The following is an 18,755-nucleotide window of genomic DNA, read 5'->3' as shown; positions in this document are numbered from 1 at the left end:
GTGCACCGAGCTCGCGCCTGGACCACGGCCGCGCCGCCCCGCCCCGCACCGCGGCCGCCCTCCCAGGCCACCTCCAGCCATTGGCCGCCCAGGCCGCGGCCGCCCCCGCCCCCCCTCGTCATTGGCCGCTGGGTTTCGGGGGCGTGGCCTCTTTACTCGCTGCCGGCCAATCTCAGCCCGGGCGGGTTGCGCAACTGCGCAGCGGGAGCTGAAGAAGGGGCTTTTTCCTCCTCCCTCTCCCTCCTCCTTCCTCCTCTTCTTCTCCCTCCCTCTTTTCCCTTCTTCTCTCTTCTCCCTCCTCCTCCCCCTGTTCTCCCAACACCCTCCTCATTCTTCCACTCTCCCAACTCCTTCTCCCCCCCATTTCCTCTTCCCCAACCCCTCTTTCACCTCTCCCTCCCCTTTCTCTACTTTCTCTCCTTCCTCCCCCTCCTTGTTCCTTCCTCCTGTTCCCTCCCCCTCCTTTCCCCCACTTGCGCCTCCTCCCACTTCCCCAACCCCTTCCCCCATCTATTCCCTCCCTCTCTTTCCAACCGCCTACCTCCCTTCCTCCTTCCCCCTCCGCCTTGCCTCTCTTCCTTATCCCCACCCCAACTCTTCCTTTCTCTTCTCCTTCCCTCCCCCACCTTGCATCTCTCTCCTTATTCCCCCTCCTTTCTCCTCCCTCACCACACACAACCCCCCACTACCACCTTTCAGGGCTGCAGAGCTCCACAGCTCCAAAGGGGACCTCCAAGTGGGTGACTTAATGCATCAAACCAGAGGCGACTGCCCCCACCTCAGTGTTTGGTTCCAAGGTTTCTAGGTGGGGAGGAATTGGAAGAAATTAAGCATTTTAAATAGGAGGGGATAGAAAGTGGACTGCTTCCAAAATGCTGGTGGGATCACTGTTTACTTTGTATTCTGGTTATTTGCATTCATGTCTTATCTCCCCCTTTTTAGTTCCTCTGAGTGCAAGAGCTGACTCATTCTGTCTTCATTTCCTCCCTGACTCACTCATTCATTCCCTCATCCAGCCATTCCACGAAGACCAGTTGCAGTGTCAAGGCAGGTAAAAGGGCCAGACCCTGGACACCAGCCTCTTGAATTGCATGCAGCGCTGCCGCTTTCTAACTGTGGGCCCTTGGGGAAGATTCAAAAACTCTGAGATTACTTTCCTGGAATGGAATAATACTAGTACTGACACTGTAAGTTTGGCTTATGGTTTAATTGAAATGATATGTGTAAACAAATATATTAGATATTCAATAAAAGGTCATTGCTCTTGGTTATTAAGTAATTAAAATAAATCCTAAATAGAAACCCAAAAGGTCAGGGAGGATGTCCAATTAGTAATACAATTCTCAGTGGTAAACAAAAAAGTCAATCAAATCAATCAATGGGTGGATAGGACCATATTTCCAGGAAAGTAGGAGCAGGTGTTGCTACTATAGAGGAGGAATAAACTTTCCTGTACCCTCAAGGTTCTTCTGGCTGGTCTAATAAATAGACATGAGACAGATTAGCAAGAGAAAATAACCAAATTTAATACATACACATGTATGGGAACCCTGCATACATACAGAAACCTCACATGCACTGGAAGTTCAGAGACAGAAAGGGAACATGGGTATATAAGACATTCTGAGCTGGGGATGTGGTAAGGTGTCTTGGGAGTTTCAAAGGGTCATTGAAGGATAAGAGCAGATGCTTAGTAAAATAGAAGTTTGTCCTGCCCTACAGATAGGTCAAAAGAGGTTTCTCTGATAATCGCTTGTTATGGGCAAGGCCTTTAATTCCAGTTCTTCTAGGTAGTTCAGGGAGGGGCAGAAGTTTCTCTCGAGCCTGAAGCTCAAGTTCCCTTTAACTCAAAACAATCTACATACCATAGAGGCACATCTCGGGGTGACTTCTTCTGAAGCCACACACTATAAATAAAAAGACAAAAACAAAGAAGTTCTGATTTGATGCAGCCCAAATCAGTTCCTCCCTTATCCCCTGTTAAAGGTAATGGGACAATTGGCTGTTGGAAAGAAAGACAAACAAAAATGGATCTGTATATCCCATCGTTGATCAGGTAAATTCTAAAAGAATCAAAGATTTAAATGTAAATGGAAACCACAAAAGTTCCAAAAGAAAACATGGGAAGCTTCCTTTATAAGTCTGGAATTGGAAAAATCTTTCAAACCATGGTCAACATCCAGAAGCCATAATAAAATATAAATACATTCAAATATTTAAAAAGTCTTCAACAACAACAAAATATATTGCTTCATGCAAAGTATAAAAACAAAAGACAAAGCAGTGAAAAGTATTTGCAACTCAAATCACAAAGAATTAATCTTGCTGACATATAGAGAAGCCCACCTAAAAAACAAAAAGAAAAATGGGCACGAGATATAACCAAACAGATCAAATGGCTCTTTTTTTTTTTTTTTTTTAAGATTTTATTGGGGAAGGGAAACTGGACTTTAATGGGGAACATTGTGTACTTCCAGGACTTTTTCCAAGTCAAGTTGTTGCCCTTTCGGTCCTAGTTGTGGAGGATGCAGCTCAGCTCCAGGTCCAGTTGCCATTGTTAGTTGCAGGGGGCGCAGCCCACTACCCCTTGCGGGAGTCGAACCAGCAACCTTGTGGTTGAGAGCCCACTGGCCCATGTGGGAATCGAACCGGCAGCCTTCGGCATTAGGAGCATGGAGCTCCAACCGCCTGAGCCACGGGGCCAGCCCTCAAATGGCCCTTAAACATATGAAAAGATGCTCAATCTCAACCTGTAATAAGAGAAATGCAAGTTAATGCAGGGTTGAGATACCTTTAAAAAAAATTAGGTTGGCAAAAATCAAAGTTTGACAAGCCTGCTTTGTTGGTGAGATTCTGATGATCCAGGCCATCATACATTGCATCTGGAAGTGCAAGTTGGCACCACCCTCTCTTGAAGCCATTTGGAAATATCTAGCAAACTTACAAACCTATATGCTCTTGACCCATCCATTTCCCCTAGAAGGTTAGTGAAGCCCAGCTGGATACTGGAATCACCAGGATGCCCTGGTCCCTCACTCAGAGATTCTGATATAACTGATCTGAGGTGTGGGCTGGGTGTTGGGATTTGTAAAGCACCCTCCCCCACAGGTGCTTCTCATGTGCAGCTGAGGCTGAGAGCCACTGTTATAGATGCATTCGTGTGTGTGCCAAATATATCCAGTGTTATTCATTGAGGTTTTTTTCTAGTAGTAGAAGGTTATGAAGAACTATGCAGCTGAGAGAGGGAGAGAGAGAGAGTGAGAAAGAGAGAGAGAGAGAGAGCGACTTCCCTCTATGTACTGAAATGGAAAGTTTTACAAGATACATCGTGAACAAAGAAAAGCAAGGTACAGAACAGCATATTCAGAATAAATTTTGGTATCGCTGCCTTTTGAATAAAGTGCAGGAAGGTGTAAATAGATATTTACGTTTGTTTATATTTGCATAAAGACCTCTGGAGGAGCACACAAGAAAAAAGTAACGGTTGTACCTATGGGGGAGAATAGGTAGGAAGAGAGAGAGAGGGAGAGAGGGGTGGGAGAGGGATTTCGCCATATACCATTTCACTTTATTTTATTTTATTTCATATTTTTAACCATATAAATGCATTGCCTATTGAGAATATTAAGTAACAAATAAACAAAACAAGTGGCTCTCATCCTGAATTTGACTCCAAGGTTCATCCTTACGGGAGGAAGACCTTGAAAATATTCCACCTGTACCTACCTGTTCTCCTTCTATTCATTGTTACTGTCTCCCTCTGCTGGACTGAAAATGTAAAGGGTTAGTTTTAAAGACAACCCTGAATTTGAGCACGGTGAAGTCAACTTGTCTACCTAAGGTGGAAAAATAAACTACACACCAGAAATAAATATTATGTGTAAGTATTTGTTTAAATTGAGATCCACATAATAGGAAAAAGCAATCTATTTCAATTCGTGTTTCTCTAGAAGAGAAATAAAAATATTTGACACCATATACTAGGCACTGTGTTGAGAACTGGGGGAATGGTATAAATTCATTCATTCATTCATTCTTGTCTGGCGCTGAGCCTATTATGTGTCCAACGGGCTCACAAACTCACTTGCCTGCAGGGGGCAGACACGTAATGTAAATGAGCCAAGAACGGGGCCTGCAAGAAAAATTTTTCTGGAGGTGATCCTCTCTGGTCTGCCCTCCGCTGGGTGTCAGTTTCATCTTGAGAACTGACATCGAAAGGGGCCTACTGGTTCTCAGCTCCACCCTAGCTGCCATGAAGGAATGTTAGCATGAAAGTGTCAAGTCTTCCAATTGCCCAAGAAATGCAAACAATCTGGATCTCTTTGAAATCTCTTGATTCTTAAACTTGGGCAATAAAAATATTACATATAAGTGCTGTCTGACTGCAAATTTGAACAAGACAAATACTCTCCCTGCCCTCCTGAGTCTTACACTCTAGTGAGGGAGACACTCAGTTAATTCAGTGTGGATACTACAAGGTGTTAACAATAGAACACTCAATTCAAACAGACTTAAGCAATGTTGGAGGGAAAGTAATAGCCCAATGACTGAAAAGCCCAGAGCTAAGTGGAATTCAGGCATGCTTTGTCAGAATTTTGCCTCTATCTTCTGTATTTTGCCCTCTATTGTGCCTCAGTTTCATCTTCAGGCAAATTCTGTCCTTCGGCTTGGCACACCTTACCCCAAATTCTTCATGGCTGACTTCTCATTCAGACCTCAACTGCTCCCCTCAGAGAAGCCTTCCTACCTCCAACACGAAGCAGTCCCTTCTGTAACCTCCACTGGTCACTCTCTATCACGTAACGTTCTTTTGTTTTCCATAGCACTCATCACTATCTGAAGTCACCTTTTCCATTTATCTCTTTACTTGTATATTACCTCCACTCCCATAAGAATGTCAGGTCCATGAGGGTGGGGACAGTGTCTATCTCGCTCACAATTGTATGCCCATCTCCAAGCACAGCACCAGTTCCTGATGGATACATAGTTCATTGTGGTTGAATGGATGGATGTGGGGTGAGAGAGAGAGAAGAGTCAAAGGAGGTGATACTTGCATAAAGATAGATGTATAGATCAATAGACTACAATTGAGAGTCCAGAGATAAACTTACATTTATAGTCAACTGGTGTTTGACAAGGATGCCAACATAATTCCACAGGGAAAGAATAGTCCTTTCAACACATGGTGCTGGAAAACTGTATTGAGCACCTGCACAAGAATTAAGTTGGACCCCCTACCTCACACCATATACAAAATTAACTCAAAATGGACCACAGATATAAACATAAAAGCTATCCTTAGAAGAAAACATAGACATAAATCTTCATGACCTTGGATTAAGCAATTATTTCTTAGATAAGACACAAATAACAGAAGTGACAGAAGAAAAAAATTAGATAAATTGGACTTCAGCAAAATTGAACATTTTTGTGATTTACAGAGCACCATCAAGACAATAAAAAGACAACACACAGAATGGGAGAGAAAATATGTACAAATCATACGTCTGATATGGATCTAGTATCCCAGATCCAAATAACTCTTACAACTCAACAATAAAAAGACAAGTAACCCAATTAAAAAATAGGCAAAGGACTTGAATAGACAGTTTTCCAAGGAAGATATGCAAATGGCCAATAAGTACATGAAAAGATGCTCAACATCTTTGACTAGTCATCAGGAAAATGCAAATCAAAACCACAGTGAGAGATCACTTCACACCCAGTAAGATAGCAAAAATGAAAAAGACTGACAATAGCAAGTGTTGGTGAAGCTGCAGAGAAATTGGAATCCTCATATACTGCTGGTGAAACGTATACTGCAAGAAAAGTCAAATATACATCTACATAAAAATTTGCATGTGAATGTTCATAGCAGTATTATTCATAATAACCAAAAGTGAAAACCTAAATGTCCATCAACTGATGCTGGAGAAACCAAATGTGGTCGATCCATACAATGGAATATTATGTTATTCAACCATAAAAAGGACTGAGGTACTGATTCATTCTACAACGTGGATGAACCACGAAAACACCATGCGAAGTTAAAGAAGCCAGTTGCAAAAGACCACATCGTGTAGGATTCCATTTATATGAAAAGTCAAAATGAGCAAATCCATTGGGACAGAAAGTAGATTAGAGGCTGCTGGGAGCTGGGGGGAGGAAGGAATGGAGAGAAACTGATAATAAGTATGGGGTTTCTTTTGGGTGTTGATGAAGATGTCCTAGAAAAAGATAGTGAGAGTGGTTGCACAACTTCATAAAAATAAGAAAAATCACTGAACTGTACACTTCAATAAATGTTCAAAGAAATTTCAAAAAAGAGTAAAGGAAGTCTTCTGGGTTTGGGGCCTGAGCATCTGAGTGGGTGGGGGAGATGAGTCCAGTTTGGCACGGGTAGCACTTGAGCTGCTCGTGGGTCATCAAAGTGGAAATGTTGAGGAGATGCAGATCTGGAAGCCATGGTCTATGGGTGGTGACCAGGCCAGGGCTGTTTGAGATGGCCCAGGGAGGACGCTTAGGTGGAAGAAAAAGGCCTATGACAGAGCCCACGGATCACTAGCACACAAGGGAAAAGTAGCCTCAAAGTAGATGGAGTTGGACTTTCCAGACAGGGAGGAGAGACAATGTGTTAGGAAAGGGGGAATGATCCGTTTTGCACAAGCTAGGACCACCCCTATCATATTAGCCAGGGGAGAAGTTGCGGGGGCCAGCGAGTGGGGAGGAGGCATCAGACAATACAGAAATAAATATTTCAATCTGAGAGTGACCCGGGAAATGGACAATGGACAGAGACTAGTGAGTGTGTGAGGCCCTAAGCTCCCTCATCTTATTGCCTCTTTTGAGTCCCACACCAGGTCAGGTGAGCATGCTATATAACATATATGGGTGCATGAAAATGTTATATATTATTAGTAATTAATGTCATATACATTTTTGTAGTAACTAGATTATGCAGTATTAGTAATAGTAATGTCTTCCTGTGGATTGTGTTCTATAATATTTGCCCAACACCGTGCTAAGTGCTTTACCACTATTTTCCAGGGAACTCACACATCAACCCAAGGAGAGACGCCGTCACTAACCACGCCCACCCCTGACATGGATGAGGGAACTGAGACGCCCAGGGTGAAGCCGTTTCCCAAAGTCGCACAGTTAGAATGTTGCAGAGGTACTATCAGAACCCAGGCAGTCTGACCTCAGGGGTCTGAGCCTCCCCACCTAGAAGCAGAGTTCAGAGACCATGACATTGGTTCAGCATAGCTCAGCTACATGTGTTCTGAGACAATGAGTAACATCAGTACTGGCTTTTTAAGACCATCATGTGTTTTTCATGGACTTCATTTCTTTCATTGCAAAAGCCTTACATGTTTAAGGTCAGTGCCCTGGTTTTCACATTTGCCTTCAGGCTACAAATGTAAAAGAAAGACATCCCACCTCAGCTGTAATTAGAGATGGGAATAAAACATAACCCTGAAACTTGCTGTTCTCAGCAAGGTAGTTGTCACTATGAAGCAGGTGCCTTACATGGAATGGATATTTATAGAAAGTGATATTTATAGAATCGGTGCTGAGCTCACCGATGGTCAAATCTCTGAAAAGAGGCTCCCAGGAACATTTGGAAAATGAAAATGCTGAGCGACTGACTGAGGGAGTATAAAACAGAGCTCCCGAATGATCTGTCTCAGGAATTGTGAATCACTCAGAGAGAATTCCATTTAGGTCCAGAAATCCAGCTGGAAGACACTGGAAGGGCTAATGTAACCTGGAGTTTAGCTGCCGGTGAGTAAGGGCAGTGTAGGTCCAGGTTGCTGAGTAGGGCAGTGTGGTCTGATATTTAAGGATTTGGACAGCAGCTTACCCAAATCCTGGCTCTGCCATACCCTTCCTGACCCTCGTTTTCCTCTTCCATGAAATGGGTACAATGGTGGGATCATATGTGGAAAATGAATGTAAAAGGATATAACAGCACCTGGTATTTCAAGTGCCAGCCACCCCTGCAAATCTGTATGCAATCTTAAGCTGCAGTATTAGAAGTAGAACAAACACTGGGCTAGAATCCACAGGAAAACAGAAACTATGTAAGTATATGTATTTAGTCAAGTATATAAACAGGAAGAATTGAATGCAGGGTATTGGTTGCACCAGAGACGGACAAGCTGAGAAGTCGAGCAGGTTGGTGAAGCACCCAGATATTAGCCAAAGCACATAGACTGGTGACCAGCCCTGAGCTGGAGGAACAGAGGAGGAGGGGATACTAGAGTCCTGGGGCGGGGGTCAGCCAGGGGAAGCTGGAGTGTAGAGGAGGTGTGGCTGCTGGAGATATATACAGAGAGGGCAGAAATACCCTGGTCTTTTTTTTATCTCCAATTTCTTACCAGTGTCTCCCATTGGCCAGACTCAGTGGGAAGGCACTGACCAGGGAGCCTAAGGAATGTAGCCTGCAGGGGTACACCCTCCCCTTACTCCACTCCTACCCAACAGTGATTCAGAACAGAGGAAGGCAAGAAGGAAGAAAAGATCTAATGGCTCCCAAGTAACACTAATGCCCAGAACCAAGGAAAGAAAAAGGAAAAGAAAAAGGAAAAAGTTCTATCGTGAGCTGGTCAGACAACACTTTGAGAATTGTGTTCTGATGTGGGGATGGTTCTTAAAAGAGGCCCCCAGCCAATCGAGGGCAGTGCTCGGGACTGGGAGGGGATGAGGAGCCACAGATGTAGTTTATGCTGGAGGAAAGAAGAACATGAGAATGGCCTCTCCATTTGGGAGGGGCTCTCTCTTGCAGCCCATGATAGTCTCTTATGTGACCCTCCCAAGAGCAGATAAAACCAGTTACAGGAAGACAGAGTTGGAGTCAATATAAAGAAGTTATTTCCAACGGAGAGGGAATGGGCTCCTCTGTGAGGTAGTGAGTTCCCTGTCACAGCAAAGGAATCATGAGAGCTAATTCTTGATCTAGTGTCTGTTGCTATTCTGAACCAGTTTCTACTTTTGGCACGTCAAAGAAGTTTCAGTAACACAGAGGATCTTGTATCGTCAGCTAACCTTTTCAACTTGCTTTATAAAAACTGTCTTATTTCCCCTGAACAAGCTTGTAAATTCTTCACAGACAAGAACGTATTTGTAGATCTGCCTGACTTTTAAGCAAACACAATATACAAAAATCTTGGTTCTTGGTTTTACTATAAACAACCCCCGCCCCCCAAAAAAAAAAAATCTACCACAGAAATCCTTTAAACAGCAATTGTCCCTAGAGCATTTAAAATACACATTTGGGTTCATTAAGATTTTTCCTGAGACATTTATTTCATGCCAGGGAAGGGAAACTATTATAGGACCTCAGAGAGGAAGAGATTATTGTGAACAATATATGCAAATAAAAAGCCACAATTGTCTGCAGTATTTGTTAAAGTAAATATCTCTTTGGCTTTCAATGACCCATAACAGCAGCATGCAGTGGGTAAAGAAGTATTGTTTAAGTTAATTAACAGAGAATACTCCATTTAATTCAATAAATACAATGAATTGAAAACTAAATATTAAATTAAACAAATTTAAAAATAGTCGGTAACCACAAGATGGTCATGGGGGTTTGAAAATTAATTTGGGGAACGTACAGAGGGATAGTGGATGGGGGGAGGGGGGTTCACACAGTGTGAGGGATATAAATGATAAACGTCTAAGTTTTGCTTTGTCTTGTGCACCTGAAACTAAAAAAAAAAATAAAAAAATTCATCCATACCATATGTCATTTGCTTGACCTAAAGTATATGAGTGTACATTTTCTCTATGATCACAAGTGGCTGAAATAGGCCTGGCGTCGTTCTTCTCACATAGACATTTACGAGAATTTCCCATTTCTGCTTCTTGACAGTGGCTGGAGACCCAATAGATGCTTTCAAAGTAACCTATGAGCAGAATCATTCCCTCTACCTGGGGGTCAGAAGTCCCTTCCACCAAGCCTCCCCCAGTTTCCCCAGCAAATTCAATTTCAATTTCCTTAGTCACACACTTCAAGTCTTCTCAAGTTTTATCTTAGTTTTCATAGAAACAGTATTTCTTCTTTTTATCCTCATGTTCCCACAATTTCTGTAACACTTCAAGAAATCAATTAATGGCAATAAAAACACACAACTGCCATCCACAAGTTTGGGAGCAAACACAACTGGTCGGGGAAGAAGTATATTGGTGGAAAGTTCCGCATGCTAGTGTGTTGCACATGAGAAATGGGACAAGTCTGTTAATTTAGTGAGTCAATTAAATGGAAGTTGGTCAAGAGAGCATCTTAAAAAATAAGGGCTTAAAAATTAGAATTAGACATGAGAAGTTAGGGGTGCTTTTTTTTGCATTAGCTCATTTTATTCAGTCATCCATTCATTCAATAAATATTCCCTCTTTGACCTCACAATACTAGACGGAAGGCTTCCTGCAGGCTGATTGGCAGGGTCATATTATTGTTCCCATTTTATTGATGGGGAGACTGAGGCTCAGCCATTTGTCCATTGTCACATACACAGAAAGTAAAAGTGCCGGGCCTCAAACCCAGGTCTCCTCATTGTAGATCCTCAGGTGCTTCCTGCTATGTGATGCTGTGGGTTTCGATTTATCTTCCTGTTAGACCAGAAGTTCTGGTTCTCCGTATTGATAGTATGAATAGAAAGCAGACAACTCTACAAGCCATTTTGAAAAATGACAGATGACTGGATGGAAAGGAAAATTTTCCCCGTGTAGGGAACCAGAGTGCTGCGAGCAAACTGAAGGCACATCAGATGGAATTCTGAAGGTAATTTAAATAAGGAACTATTTAGATAACTAAGTTAGAAGAACCGACAAGGCCTATTAAGGCATCCAGGGGCAAGCAAGAATGGGGCTGTCACCACCGTAGGCCTGAAGAGGCAGAGGCAGGAAAGAGGGCTACTGCAGCTTGGGGAGCGTCAGAACCCTGAAGAAGGGGTTGCAGAGACTCCTCCTTAACTGAACTTGAGTCAGGCTCATCTGAGCCCTCTTCTCCATAGGGCTTCAACCTTGGCTCCATCCTGTCTTTGGCCTGCTGAGCCCCGTTTTAGCAAAGAATCGTGCTAAATTGGTTTAGAGAGAATCTCCTCAACCTTGATATCCTTGCCCTGTTTTTAGCAAGAATCCTAATCCAGTGGAGCAAGAATCCCCTACTCTTGACATTGCCGCTTAGTATTATAATTATCCATCCACTGACCAGGCAGTCTCTACTATATTCAAAGGTGAGCTCAAGTTCTCTGCCCGACGGCAATAGTCTTGTATAAAGTCTATCTTGTATCTTTAACCAATGTCAGAATAATTTCTCTTTAATGGGATCTTCTGGCAGGAGCTATATCCATAGAAGGAAGCAGCCACTGACAGAGACTCAGCCCAAAACAAGGAATGTAAGGGGAAGAAATGCCCCAACTTCTCTCTTCCTGCCCTCCAATTTTCCGCTGGTACCTCTCATTGGCTGAACCCAATGGGCAGTCGTAGGAGAGGGAGCCCAGGTGATACCATCCATCAGGGTCAGACTTCCAGGACACAGAGAAGGTGGAGAATGGGTCTGGAGAGTGAGCAAACACAGAATAACCAGCCCAGCCTGCTTGCCAATGAGTGGCATAACTAATTGGGTCAGAATTCAATTTTCCTTTACAATTTAAGAATTCTCTGAGATTGACCCAAAAGGAAGTGGCAGGGGCGGGCCTGCCAAGTCTCTTGACTCCCAGAAGGTGACACCTAGACAAGAGATTTAAGTTCAACAAGGCAGACGAGTGATGTGGCAGAGACAACTCTCCAGTTCTCATCGTGATTCAAGAAAGTCCTGGTAAGGGTGGACTGTGAGCTTCAATCTGCTAGATGAGAAGGTTACTTGGGAAGTGCATGCCTTCAGATCCTCTGTCCCCCACCTCTTACTCCTGTCACTGCACAGTTAGCAATTCTCCACAGATCTTGGCTGTTTTGTGCAAAAACAAAATCATAGGGACCCCCAGCCAGGACCACCTACATTTTCCCTTCCACACTCCCGCACTTCTCAGAGCCCTCTAGGGACACATACTCTGTGGCATGCAGTATTACAGAGCCCTCTAGGGATTCATGCATGCACAACCCAGAAGTTGGCAGTGGGGTTAACTCCCAAGGGTTACCATTGACCAGTGGAGAGACTCAGGAATCAATAAATGAATGTGCCCTTTTTTGTCTCTTGGGTGGACAGTTCTGAGATGAATTTCATGGGCTCCCCAGGAGGTCCCACAATATTGACCACAGAGTCACCCCAGCATTGGACAACTTGGTATATCCCTGGCCCGGCAACCTCTGATTCCCTATTCCACACTCCCGTCCTGCATTCCTACTTCCTAGAATCACATGTGTTATGTAACTTGGAAAAGAAAAACATGAAGCTTTCCAGTTGAGCTCAGCCTTCTGGGAACCAACAGCATGGGAATGGCCTGGCCTCGAGTACTCAGACTCATAATCCAAGATTCTCAGTCAACAAATATGTCTTCAGCCCTGAAATGCTGTCACTTCTGAGACTGAGGGATTAAAATATGAATAGACCCTGCATTAGTTAGGACTCACTTGTTGCAAGTGAGAGAAACAGAACTCATACCAGCTTAAGCCAATAGTTTTGAGGGGAAATGATGGGGAATTTACTGGCACATGAAACCACCCACAGAAAATAGAGGTACAATGGGACCAGGGGTTCAACATCACCATTGTCATCCTCTCTCCCTTGGTCTCTCTCATCTCTCAGTTCTGTTTGTCTGCATGTTGGCCACAAGCACTTCTATTGTAAAGGAACTACTTCCACGCAAACGTTGAGCTTACATCCTGCCCAGTTAGTGACAAAGAGAACTTCTCTCACTCCGCAAATGTGTAAAAATCCCAGGGAATGATTCTGATTGGCCCTGCTTAGATGACATAGCCACCCTTTTAGCCAATCACTGTCACCAAGGAACTGGCTACTATGATTGGTTAGATATGGGTCATGTGCCCATACTTGTGGGTGGGGCTGTGTGGGAGTCTCAGACTGGCAGCTTCAATAGAAGCTTTTGGAAAGGAGTCTGAGTAGGAATAGTTCTCTAAAGGAAGGTACAGCAAATGCTGTTGATATTCCATCCATATTCCTCAGGCCTTACTTCTTCGGCTGCCATTATCTGCAGCTCTGGGTCTGAGGGCTTTGCCCCAAATTCACAAGAGATGCTCTGCGCGCTGGCCCAGCAGGTGGGAAGTGTGAGCTGATTAACCCTGTGAGCAGCTGTCAGCCAGAAATGCTGTACATGTACCCCGTCTGCCCCACCTTTTGGGTGGGAAGATTCTAAGGGGTGTGTTTTCCAGTATTTCCCAGAGTTCCCTGTGTATAAAGCTCCAGTAACCCTCAGAAGTGGCTGGTTTCAGCTGTGCTGTTAGGACCCCCTTCCCTGTGCTGTCATTTCTGCTCTCAGTCTGTTTTCCTGCACTTTCCATGTTAAGCCCGGTCTGGGCAATAACTCACTAAATCCTCCCTGCGACCCTCGGGTATAGGCTCTATTATAAACCATATTTCACAGAGAAGAAAAGCAAGGCACAAAGAGGCTAGGTAATTTGCCCAAGATCACATAGCTGGTAAGTGGCAGAAGCAAGAATTCAACCCTTTACAGCATGTGTTGTTATCACACACACTGTACTGAATGAATGATTGAATAAATGTGAGCAGCAAAGCCAAAACGATGGAAGATCCAGAGAGACGACAGCCCTGTTGAGTCAGGTAGGGCCATCCAGGTCAGTCCCTGCAGTGGCAGAGAGAAGGGACTACGACAGGCAGTTCAAAGGGGCGGGCTGTTGATGGTAGAGAAGGCCGTCCAAGATGGGCACCCCCTCCGTGAAGGGGATTCCTGGGGACGCAGTGTTCCTTCCTCCCATGGGTCCCCATAGCCAAGGACCAGGCTCCACCCTCCCCCTTATCTCACCATATCGCAATTGCATGGTCACGTGTCGGTCTCCCCCATTTCACATGTGGGACCAGGTTTTACTCCGCCCTTTTTGGCCCGGATTTGTTTGCCCAGCCTTGAAGTGACCCGTTTTTCTTGAGTAAAGGAGAGGGACAGGATTCAAGACTCCAGAAGTCCTTGTGAGAGAGAACACAGCCAGACCCCACTCCAGGAAGCAACGAAGTAAGAAGCCGGTTCCTGGCACAAGGTCAGAGCAGGACCAAGTGCTCAGCTAAGGTACTGATTTACTCTTTCTCCTAAAGAGGGGCAGACCTGGACCTGGAGTCGGAGCTTCCACAGGACCAAGGGGTCCCAGCATCCAGGATTGCGGGGGCCAGGCAACTCATAGGGGAACTTGGAGGTAATGTTGAAGAGGGTTCTGAGAGGCTGTGTCTGAGTGCTGCCTGATGCCCTGTTTCTAGACTCTCATAGGTACTTCTGGGCTCAGTGGAAAAGGGTATTTTGATTGATTAGCAATGTCCGTCATAGGTACGGGATGGGAAGCAGAGGGAATGTATATTATGTGTTTACCATCCCAGGGAGCTGGGCTGTGAGAGAAGGAAGTGGGGCAGTAATAACAGCGGCTAACTTCTATTAAGCAGTTAGAATGTGCCAGGCACCATGTTAAGTGCTTTTCCTGCTCTATTTCATTTCATCTTCAAACTAACTGTAGGAGGTAAGTGCTATTTTTGTCCCTCCTTTAAAAGGTCAGCTCCATGGGGGCCATGATTTTATTTATCTGTGTTTAATGCCATATTCCTAGCACCTAAGAGTACCTGGCACATGGCAGGCATTCAGTGAAGTATTTGCTGTTGAGTCGATTCACTTCCATTTTGCAGATGACGAAACGGAGGCCCCGAGAGGTAAGAAACTTGCTCAAATTCATGTAGCTAGGTAAGTGCTGCTCTAGGACAGCGTCTCCTCTAGAATGTTCTGTGATGATGGAAATGTTCTATAACCTCTGCTATCCAACACAGCAGCCACTAACGCATATGGCTGTTGAGGACTTGAAATGTGGCTCGGGTGACTGAAAAACTGAATTGTTAACTTAATGCAATCTTAACTAACTGAAAGTGAAATGGCCACATTGCTGGTTGGTGACCATGTGGCACAACACAGCTGTAGAGCTTGAGGCTGACACCAAATGAGGGATTCAGAGAACATGCAGCCCAGGTTCTCCACAGATGCACATGGATACAGTGAGATGTTCTAAGTTATAGTCCCAGTGGTGAGGGCAAGGGGGTTAACCAATGAATGCATGGCTCAAGAAGCAATTGCATTAGTGCTCTTCTGGCCACGACAATTCCGGGAAGGCTTTTATCCTTGTCACCTAGTTTTCCACATAAGACATTGCAAGTTTCCAGAGGAGGACATGACTTCCTCAGGGTTATCTGCTGGCCTTGGATCTCAGCCAGGTTTGCAACCCTGAAACCCCAAGCAATTCATTTTAACAGTTGGCAAGAGGAAAAGCACATGGTTGGTCTGGTGTGCCATGGAGGCGTCAGGCTGTGGGCGATGCCAGCTTCGTGCCATGGAGGCGCCGGGCTGTGGGCGATGCCAGCTTCGTGCCATGGAGGCGTCAGGCTGTGGGCAATGCCAGCTTCGTGCCATGTGGGCGCCAGGTTGTGGGCGATGCCAGCTTCATTAGGGTCCTCAGTGGTAAGAGAAGAGCAGTTCTGACCAGAGAGGCCCCCAGACAGAGTCAGCTCCAGGTCAAACTATGACATACGGGGAGCCTCCTGGCAACCTATACCTGGGACCTGCTTTCCCTCCCACCTTCTCTGTGCTCTGTCAGGGGGCTAATATCTTCCTGAAGCTAATGAACGCTCAGGTGTAAAAGACTAATGGAAAAGTATCCATATCCAAATGATTTCTATTTTAACAGGAAGTAAAGGCTTAAGCCGAAGGGCCTCTAATTGGAGCAGTACCAGGCAGCATCAACAAAAGCTCGTATGTGTGGAGCTTTACGCAGCAGGGCACTGTCGGAAGTGGTCGTCATGTCCTAAGTCATTTAACTCTCCAGGAATGCCATGAGAGAGGAACAAGTGTTACCCCATTTGGAGATGGGGAAACTGAGGCATGATGAAGCTAAGTAGCTGGTCTAGTTCATATCGCTGGGGAACAAAGCCAGCCATGCCAGGGCTCAAATCCAGGCAGAGTTTGGAAGAAAAGTATTGGGGAAGAGGAGGGAGGAAGTGGCAAGTGCCAATTGAGGGAGGCGTGTTTTTTTTTTATCTGAGATTAGGGACCCAAGGACTGGTCCCAGAGTCCTGCTGTGGCTCTGCCCATTGGCTGGTCTGATACTCCCGGGACATCTGTGGCTTCTTATCCTCTGGTCTAAACAGTTGCAAATTTACAGAAGCGAGCAGGCCAAGAATTCCACTTGGGGATGTGACATGGGTTGGCCCTTAGGCCTGCTAATTTTTTGCTGGGCTGCGATTTTTTGAGATTACTCAGCCTTTGGGAGGGAAACTGGGCCAAGGACGACGTTGGTTGAGAAGAACAGTGTTTAGAGAACAGACCCTACCTCCACTTCCTTCCCTTCTCCTCCACAAGACTCAGGATCCAGGAAAGTCCTTAGGGGCAAGGGGGTGGAAAGGGTGCAGTTACAAGTAGCAATTCTCATGGCTCTGCCCCTGCCAGGTCCTGCTGGTCACGGGGAGCCTGCCTGGCTCACTGACACCTCTCCCTGCCTTCCCTTAGTACCAGCTGTCACCTCCTGGGCCCCAGTGAGCTCAGAGCCAACTTGGTGGCCTGAAAGAAAAGCAGCTTGGAGCCCTTCCGGTGAACCTTCCAGCATGCTGGTTAACTGGTTAGCTGTTGGGGCATCGGCATACAATGGCCTGGATCCCTCATGCTGGTTGCTGCACTTACCAGCTGTGTGATATTAGATATGCCATCCAGTTATTCAAAACCTCAGTTTCCTCATCTGTAAAGTGGGGATGACAATAGCATGGACCCATAAAGTTATGGTGAGGATTCCACAGGTGATCGAGAGAGTGTTTGTACAGGGCCTGTGCATCACTCGTGATTAACCTAGGCCTACCTTGCCTAGTCCCACCCCTCTTTTTTATTTTTGCCATTCTGTGCATCCAGATGATGTGCTCCTTTACAAGGGTGTGACATTTGTTTTTGAACTGATGTATTGAGAGTGGAAACATGAGCCTCCCATGTTCCTTTTCGGTGACAGTTCCATCTAGGAACGGGCTCCATCTAGGGCTGGAGGTCACACAGAGAGAGCCCCATGCTCAGAAAGACCCGGCACTTGGGGTTTAATGCTCTAAGACTGTTGACTTGAAATCCTTAATGATTCTATCTTTTGAATTTGTGTTCTGCAAGCGAAGCCCAATGGGACAATGGAGCACGTGCTAAGGGCTTGGAGACTCGGTTCCCATGGGGTTCCACCTCTCCTCACCCTCTGCCTCCCCAAGATGGTTCTTGACCACTTTTGCCTTCGCCTTTGCCCATTGACACTGTCACCCAAAAGGGGGCCTGGGCACAGGTGCAAGAAGGCTTTGGCCCTGCCCATCAAATCATAGGGTGGGGCCCCAGGTTCCTGTGAGGGTCTGCACATGTCCCACGGGAGCACGGCATGAAACAGCAAATAAAGAGCACTATAACATGCCGAGAGAGACTGCAGAAGAAAGAAAAAAAGCTTTTCTCCTCCTTTATGAGCGAGGGACCCCCATCTGCATTTTGTGCAAGCCCCTGCAAATTATATAATTGGCCCTGGTTCCAACTGATGTGCCTGAATCTCAGAAGTGACAGGGTTCTGAGCCACTATCGGGAGGCACCCACTAGTACAGCCTTTGGGGGGTACGGGGGAGGTCAGACCCTTACAAATCTGCATTCCTCTGACCCAGCAACTCCACTTCACCATCAGACATATGCACAAAGGTGTGTGTATAAGAATATTCACCTGGTATTATTTATAATATGAAACCAGCTGGATGCCCAACAGTGAGCCCAACAATGAGGGAGGGTGAATGCATGACCCGAACCCAGGGATCAGCTGCACCGTTACAGTCATATCAGAGAAAACTTCCTGACATGAGAAAAATTCATGATATTGAAAAAGGGAGGGGAAAGGCAGTTACCAAAAGGCCAGCACTGCATGACCTCTTTGTCATAGATGCATGGAGAATATATGCATGGGGAGAACACTGGGTCGATTTACACGTTAAGTACTGACAGCTGTTCTCCTCGGGTGGGTGATTTTATTTTGTTCCCTTTTGTACATGTCTGTGTTTTCCAAGTTCTCTGCACAGAATGTGCATCCCTTTTATCATTTCACAGAGGCACGACAGTGCAGAGGGCAAGGTTAGGCCTGCAGACTGTGGAACCGAGTGCCTGGGTTCAAAGCCCAGCTCTGCGCCTTACAAGCTCTGTGAACTTGGGCAAGAGATTTCACGTATCTGAACCTCAGTTTCCCCATTTGTAAATAGGGAAAGTAATACTACCTGCTTCAAAGGGTTGAGGAGGTTAAATGAGTTAATACGTACAGGGAGCTTAGAGTCTAGCACATAGTGAGCTGTAAATGTTGTTATTATTGCAAAGAAATTATATAAGGGAAAAATATGAAGAGATAACAATATTATTTTTGGATGGTGCAGAAGTGAGTGGTTTTTTTCCTTTTGGACTTTTCCGTAGTTCCCAAGTTAAGCATGAATTACTTTATAATTTGAGAGAAAATGTTAAAGAAAAAAAAGTGAAAGGTTCGTTCACTAAGTGGTATTGGGAAAACAGGATAAAGTTAGGTTAGCCAAGTGTGTATGTTTTTCAGGTCAA

General features: G+C 45.2%; 1 protein-coding gene and 1 long non-coding RNA gene across 2 annotated transcripts in view; one reads left to right on the top strand and one right to left on the bottom strand.

The window, feature by feature from the left end:
• Positions 1 to 2,438: 2,438 nt before the first annotated feature.
• LOC141567476 (uncharacterized) overlaps positions 2,439 to 18,755 on the bottom strand; it is an 18,650-nt gene continuing 2,333 nt past the window's right edge. Inside the window, exon 3 of the long non-coding RNA XR_012490116.1 lies at positions 2,439 to 2,750. This is a non-coding gene — a long non-coding RNA (uncharacterized LOC141567476). The remainder of the gene's footprint in view (positions 2,751 to 18,755) is intronic.
• The window catches only part of KLHL36 (kelch like family member 36), a 24,173-nt gene continuing 19,597 nt past the window's right edge, over positions 14,180 to 18,755 (top strand). Inside the window, exon 1 of the mRNA XM_019747118.2 lies at positions 14,180 to 14,204. The gene's annotated coding sequence lies outside the window, so the exon portion shown is untranslated. The remainder of the gene's footprint in view (positions 14,205 to 18,755) is intronic.

This window comes from Rhinolophus sinicus, linkage group LG11 (genome assembly GCF_036562045.2).
Source record: "Rhinolophus sinicus isolate RSC01 linkage group LG11, ASM3656204v1, whole genome shotgun sequence".
In the NCBI taxonomy this organism is placed as follows: Eukaryota; Metazoa; Chordata; class Mammalia; order Chiroptera; family Rhinolophidae; genus Rhinolophus; species Rhinolophus sinicus.
This window is presented reverse-complemented; position numbering and strand designations above follow the sequence as displayed.